Here is a 6,848-nt window from a genome sequence, read left to right on the forward strand (position 1 = left end):
ATTGATTGCCCTATCACCATGCTGCTTCCTAATTACTTGGATGTAAAAACTGAAAAATTTAATAAAACTTGGTTTTTTTTTTAAAAAAAAAAAAGTGTGAAAAACAGTCATAAGTCACTTTTTTCAGTGCTGTTGTAACTTTGAATGGTTGCTAAATGAACTCTTGAACTCTCAAAGAGAGAAGCAACCTGGAATTAAGGAGAAAGTTCCTGACAGTGAGGACAATCAACCAGTGGAACAGCTTGCCACCAGAAATCGTGGGTACTCCATCACTGGAGGTTTTTAAGAAGAGACTGGACAGTCACTTGTCTGAGACGGTATAGGTCCTCCTGCTTGAGGAGGGGGCTGGACTAGAAGACCTCCAAGGTCCCTTCTATTCTATTCTATTCTATTCTATTCTATTCTATTCTATTCTATTCTATTCTATTCTATTCTATTCTATTCTGTAAGTCGAGGACTACCTGTATATAAAATTTGGGACAGAATGAACACCAATTGAATCTATTCGTCTCTTTTTTGTGACTCATTAAAGAAAACAGTTCTGACCACAACCCCAGGAGTCACGTCTCACACTAAACCACCATCGTCACCCGTTGACTGCAATAAACCCCCAAAGACAGCTTCAGATCCTCCCTCAAAAAACTAGCATCGGAATGACTCACGGTCCCGACAAACGGAAAGCCGTATCTTTTTCCAAGCACAGCAAAGTCAAATTGCCTTGCAAAAAAGAGATTATTTTGTCCCAGAAACAGAGGTTCCTAGTCCTTCTTACAACACATCCTGCTCAGTTATTATCTTGCTCACCCCAAAGAAAAAATTTTGGGGACACGACGATTCAGAGAAGATGAAAGATGGCAAATCTTAGCCAAATTTAGTAACTCGCCCCCACCCCTTTCCAGGCAAATATGAAACAGGCCAACATCCCAAAGTGCACGAGTGTCAAAAATGACGAAAACTAAGCTGTTGAAAGGAAGCGTGGAGGATGAATTTAACAAAACACAAATGTTCCCAACTTTGCAAAGTCTGCAGTTCGCGCGGTGGCTGTGTCGGTGCCTTGGACCGAACCATGATTGTGGTTTGGCGTTTAGATACGGCGTGACACCAGTCACTAGCTACAAACTGTATGGAATGGGTTATAGTTATACAATTATACCCAGTGCTTTTTTTCTAAAAAAAAAAAAAAAAAAGGTGCCGGAACTCACACACGTCATACAACCCGCCTTGCCTACCCTACAAGGTTCCATCCAAAAAAGGTGCCGGAACTCCGTTCTGGGCGTTCTATGAGAAAAAAAGCCCTGATTATACCCAAGCTAATGATGATTTCAACAATAAACTAGGTGGGTAAAGCAAATAATAGTTTAGCGTGTGCAAATCCAGCCTTTGTGTTCCCTGGTCCAACTCTTATGTATAACCAAAACATCACATATTGTTGTTCAGTTGTTAAGTTGCGTCTGAAATTTCCTGACAGCTAGAACAATTAACCAGCCTTCAGAAGCTGCGGGTGCTCCATCGTTGGAGTCTTTTAAGAAGAGACTGGACAGCCATTTGTCTGAAATGGTCTAGGGCAGGGGTAGGCAACCTTGGCTCTTTTATGACTCGTGGACTTCAACTCCCAGAATTCCTGAGCCAGCCATGCTGAGGGGAAAGGGAGAGGTTTCCAAGCTGAGCCAGGCTGGCTCAGGAATTCTGGGAGTTGAAGTCCACAAGTCATGAAGGGGCCAAAGTTTTCCCCATGCTGGCTGAGGAATTCTGGGAGTTGAAGTCCGCATGTCATGAAGGGGCCATAGTTCCCCCATGCTGGCTGAGGAATTCTGGGAGTTGAAGTCCACGAGTCATGAAGGGGCCATCGTTCCCCCATGCTGGCTGAGGAATTCTGGGAGTTGAAGTCCGCATGTCATGAAGGGGCCTTAGTTCCCCCATGCTGGCTCAGGAATTCTGGGAGTTGAAGTCCATGAGTCATGAAGGGGCCATCGTTCCCCCATGCTGGCTCAGGAATTCTGGGAGTTGAAGTCCGCATGTCATGAAGGGGCCATCGTTCCCCCATGCTAGCTCAGAAATTCTGGGAGTTGAAGTCCGCAAGTCATAAAAGAGCCAATGTTGCCTACCCCGGTATAGGGTGTCCTGCTTGAGCCGGGGTGGGTTGGACTAGAAGACCTCTAAGGTTCCTTCCAAGTCTGTTATTCTGACACATTATTTTACTTCAAGCACCCCTCAGCACCCACCCAGAGTGGCTAAAGATTAACTTATCTGGATTATCACTTTGCCTTAGTTTGCTTAGAAGAAGGATAAGGTTTTACAGCCCTGAAACGAGATAGAGGTCTAACTTTCAGCGTGTAGATTACTACTTTGAGAAACACAGCAAAGATTAAAGAGGTTTTCATGGGCCCTGCGTCCCATCTTTACAGATACTAAAGATCTCCTCTTGTGCTGCATGCTTTCCATTCCAACCATTTGACCATAAATGGACTTTGCTTAGAGTTGCATCAACCGTGATCCTCATTTCTCTTAGGAAGACGGAGTATTTTTACTCCAAGGGCTGCGTCCCTTTGTAAAGAAATCTCTGGCATATCAGCAATCGGGCAGATGAAAAGCAGAATCCTAGTGGTGGAACAGAGCTTGGAAATCTTCTAGTCCCACTAAGGCAGGAGTCCTTGTACCATTTGTAGACAAATGACTGATCAATCTTTTCTTGAAAGCCTCCAGTGATGGAGCACCCACAGCTTCCAGTGGCAAGCAGTTCCACTGGGTAATTGTTCTCATTGTCAGGAAATTTATCCTTAGTTCTAGGTTGCATCTCTCCTTGGTAAATTCCTCTCTGTTTGCTTCTTGTCCTGCCTTCTGTGCTTTGGAGAATAAGTCAACCTCCCATATCTCTGTGACTGTCCACCAACTACTGGAAGACAGTTATCATGTCACCCCTAATTCTTATGCAGAATAGCAGAGTTGGAAGGGACCCTATAGGTCATCTAGTCCAACCCCCTGCTCAAGCAGGAGACACTATACCATTTCTGACAAGTGGCTATCCAGTCTCTTCTTGAAAGCTTCCAGTGATGAAGGACCCACAGCTTCTGAAGGCAAGGAGTTCCACTGGTTAATTGTCCTCACTGTCAGAAAATTTCTCCTTATTTCCAGGTTGAATCTCTCCTTGATCAATTTCCATCGTTCCTTGTCTGGCTTTCAGGTGCTTTGGAAAATAGGTTGTCCGATTCCTCTCTGTGACAGCCCCTCAAATATTGGAACATTGCTATCATGTCACTCCTAATTCTTATACGGAATAACAGAGATGGAAAGAATCCTGTAGGTCAGACATGTTAAACTCACGATGTCACGTGACGTATCGGGACTGTTTTGCCATTGCCGGCAATGGGGTGGGCATGGCTTCCGCGTGACGCATCCGGCCCACGAGCCGGCATTTTGACACCCCTGCTGTAGGTCATCTAGTCCAACCCCCTGCTCAAGCAGTGGATGCTATACCAATAATAACAATAACAATAATAGAGTTGGAAGGGACCTTGTAGGTCATCTAGTCCAGCCCCCCCTGCCCAAGCAGGAGACCCTACACCAGGGGTCTTCAAACTTGGCCCTTTTGTGACTTGTGGACTTCAACTCCCAGAATTCCTCAGCCAGGCAAGAGTGGTCAAAAGAGTCAAGATGGCGGCTGCAATGGCATCATCCAATTTTTACCTCAGGTTTTGATCGGACTGTTGCAGCCGCCATCTTGTCTCTGTCCACTGTCCCTTGCAGACAAGCGGCAAAATAGTGGAATTATATCAATTAAAAGGACAACTGACCATTGGGGCAACTGATGGTTAATCTGGGAAAGGACTTTGTTATACCTCAGATCAGGAGTCTTCAAACTTGGCCCTTTTATGACTTGTGGACTTCAACTCCCAGAATTCCTCAGCCAGGCAAGAGTGGTCAAAAGACTCAAGATGGCGGCTGCAATGGCATCATCCAATTTTTACCTCAGGTTTTGATTGGACTATTGCAGCCGCCATCTTGTCTCTTTCCACTGTCCCTTGCAGACAAGTGGCAAAATAGTGGAATTATATCAATTAAAAGGACAACTGACCATTGGGGCAACTGATGGTTAATCTGGGAAAGGGCTTTGTTATACCTCAGATCAAGGGTCTTCAAACTTGGCCCTTTTATGACTTGTGGACTTAAACTCCCAGAATTCCTCAGCCAGGCACGTTAGCTGGGGAATTCTGGGAGTTGAAGTCCACAAGTCATAAAAGGGCCAAGTTTGAAGACCCCTGCCCTGCACCATTTCAGATAATGGTTGTCCAGTCTCTCATTGAAAGACCCACAACTTCTGAAGGCAAGCTGTTCCACTGGTTGATTGTCCTCACTGTCAGAAAATTTCTCCTTATTTCCAGGTTGAATCTCTCCTTGATCAATTTCCATCCATTGTTCCTTGTCTGGCCTTTCAGGTGCTTTGGAAAATAGGCTGACCCCCTCCTCTCTGTGACAGCCCCTCAAATATTGGAAGACTGCTGTCATGTCTCCCCTGGTCCTTCTCTCCTTGATTAGTTTCCATCCGTTGCTTCTTGTCCTGCCTTCAGGCGCTTTGGAGAACAGCTTGACTCCCTCTTCTTTGGGGCAGCCCCTGAGATACTGGAACACTGCTATCATGTCCCCCCTCGTCCTTCCCTTCATTAAACTACTAGACATACCCAATTCCAGCAGCTGTTCCTTATATGTTTTAGCCTCCGGTCCCCTAATCATCTTTGTTGCTCTTCTCTGCGCTCTTTCTAGAGTCTCAACATCTTTTTTACATCGTGGTGACCAAAACTGGACACATGGTTTTTTTTAAAAAAAAAAATAATCAAAACTTTACACTTGGAAGAACTCAAGAGTTAATTTTTCTGGCCCCCGTTGTGACGTCTCTCCCGCCAAATTCCTCTCTCCAGACTGCAGCTTGACTTGGGGAAAAAAAACTGCTCCTTGGATCAAGCCCAAAGCCTATTATTTTTTTTATCCTAAAATTTATGTGCAGTTTCTGATGATTAGTTTCATGACCCTTGCCAGTTGCAAGTCTCCGAGAATTAAAGTCTGGAGAAACTTGATATAATCTCTCCATGATTCATAGCGATATGAAAGACTGAGAACTTAGCCTTTTCGGTCTAAAATTAATATCAAAGATTATTACTGGCCTCTGGGCTTCCAGCTTTCCGAGTGTGACCTATTCTCTCTTTTTTCACATTGGGAAAAAAACTGCTAATTTCAGGCTGTTGGAAGAATGAGCTAAACCTGAGTGGGTTTTGCCCAATTTCACACACGGCCTCTTGTTTTTCAGGAATTATGGATATGGATACGCCTGGTAAATGTCTAGTTTTTTCTAATCCATAGTTCCACAATTTGGTGGCCTGCAGAACTTTAATTTAATACACTTTAGCCTGCATAGCCTGAAAACCACTGTGAAAGTCACGGGCAGTTGGTTATTTTTAACCCAATGGAAGAAAACTATTCAAACTATTCTCCAAAGCACCAGAGGGCAGGACAAGAAACAATGGATGGAACCTAATCAAAGAGAGAAGCAACCTGGAATTAAGGAGAAATTTCCTGACAGTGAGGACAATTAACCAGTGGAACAGCTTGCCACCAGAAATAGTGGGTGCTTCATCACTGGAGGTTTTTAAGAAGAGACTAGACAGTCACTTGTCTGAAATGGTGTAGGCTCTCCTGCTTGAGCAGGGGGCTAGTCTAGAAGACCTCCAAGGTCCCTTCCAATTCTATTCTATTCTATTCTATTCTATTCTATTCTATTCTATTCTATTCTATTCTCTATCCTGTCCTGTCCTGTCCTGTCCTGTCCTGTCCTATTCTATTCTATTCTATTCTATTCTCTATCCTATCCTATCCTATCCTGTCCTGTCCTGTCTTGTCCTGTCCTATTCTATTCTATTCTATTCTTATTCTATTCTATTCTCTATCCTGTCCTGTCCTGTCCTGTCCTATTCTATTCTATTCTATTCTATTCTATTCTATTCTATTCTATTCTATCCTATTCTATTCTCTATCCTATCCTATCCTATCCTATCCTATCCTATCCTATCCTATCCTGTCCTGTCCTGTCCTATTCTATTCTATTCTATTCTATTCTATTCTATTCTATTCTCTATCCTGTCCTATTCTATTCTATTCTATTCTATTCTATTCTATTCTATTCTATTCTATTCTATTCTATTTTATTCTATTCTATTCTATTCTTGCTGAGGTTGAGAGAGGCTGCTGCCTATTATTTTGCTGGGAGCGTAAGAGATGTAATGCAAGTCCCAATGTCATAGCTTAAACAACAGAAAGTACGCACTGTGTGTCCAACACACCATCACATACATTTGCACACGGACCTCGTGACCTCGCCATGGGTTCTGCTAGACACCAGCGTGTGCCTTTCACACCAGTTTGTCATAAATCACACACTTGGCAGGGGAAAAAAAAAAAGCAGGGGAATTCCCCCTCAATTCCATCTGGATTATATTCAGGAAATGGACGTCACTGGAAAATAATTAATGCCCATGACGGATCCGTAAGTAAGCAGGGTTCCAGAGTGACCAAACACAGCGTGGTGGCAGTGTCAGCGGTTGTGTGGCAATGTCAGTGTGGGGTTTTGCGGTTGCATTCTGGGACAGAAAACTAATAATGGTTTTGGCTGGCTGGCACTGCAAAATATTTGACTTACAACCACTCCTTTAGTGAATATTCAAAGTTACAACGGCACCGAAAAAGGACTTAGGACCGTTTTTCACACTTACGACCGTTGCAGCCTCCCCAGGGTCACGTGATCAAAATTCAGACACTTGGCGACTGACTCCTATTTACGACGGTTGCAGTGCCCTCAGATC

This window comes from Protobothrops mucrosquamatus, unplaced genomic scaffold (genome assembly GCF_001527695.2).
Source record: "Protobothrops mucrosquamatus isolate PMUCROS unplaced genomic scaffold, P.Mucros_1.0 scaffold4132, whole genome shotgun sequence".
In the NCBI taxonomy this organism is placed as follows: domain Eukaryota; kingdom Metazoa; phylum Chordata; class Lepidosauria; order Squamata; family Viperidae; genus Protobothrops; species Protobothrops mucrosquamatus.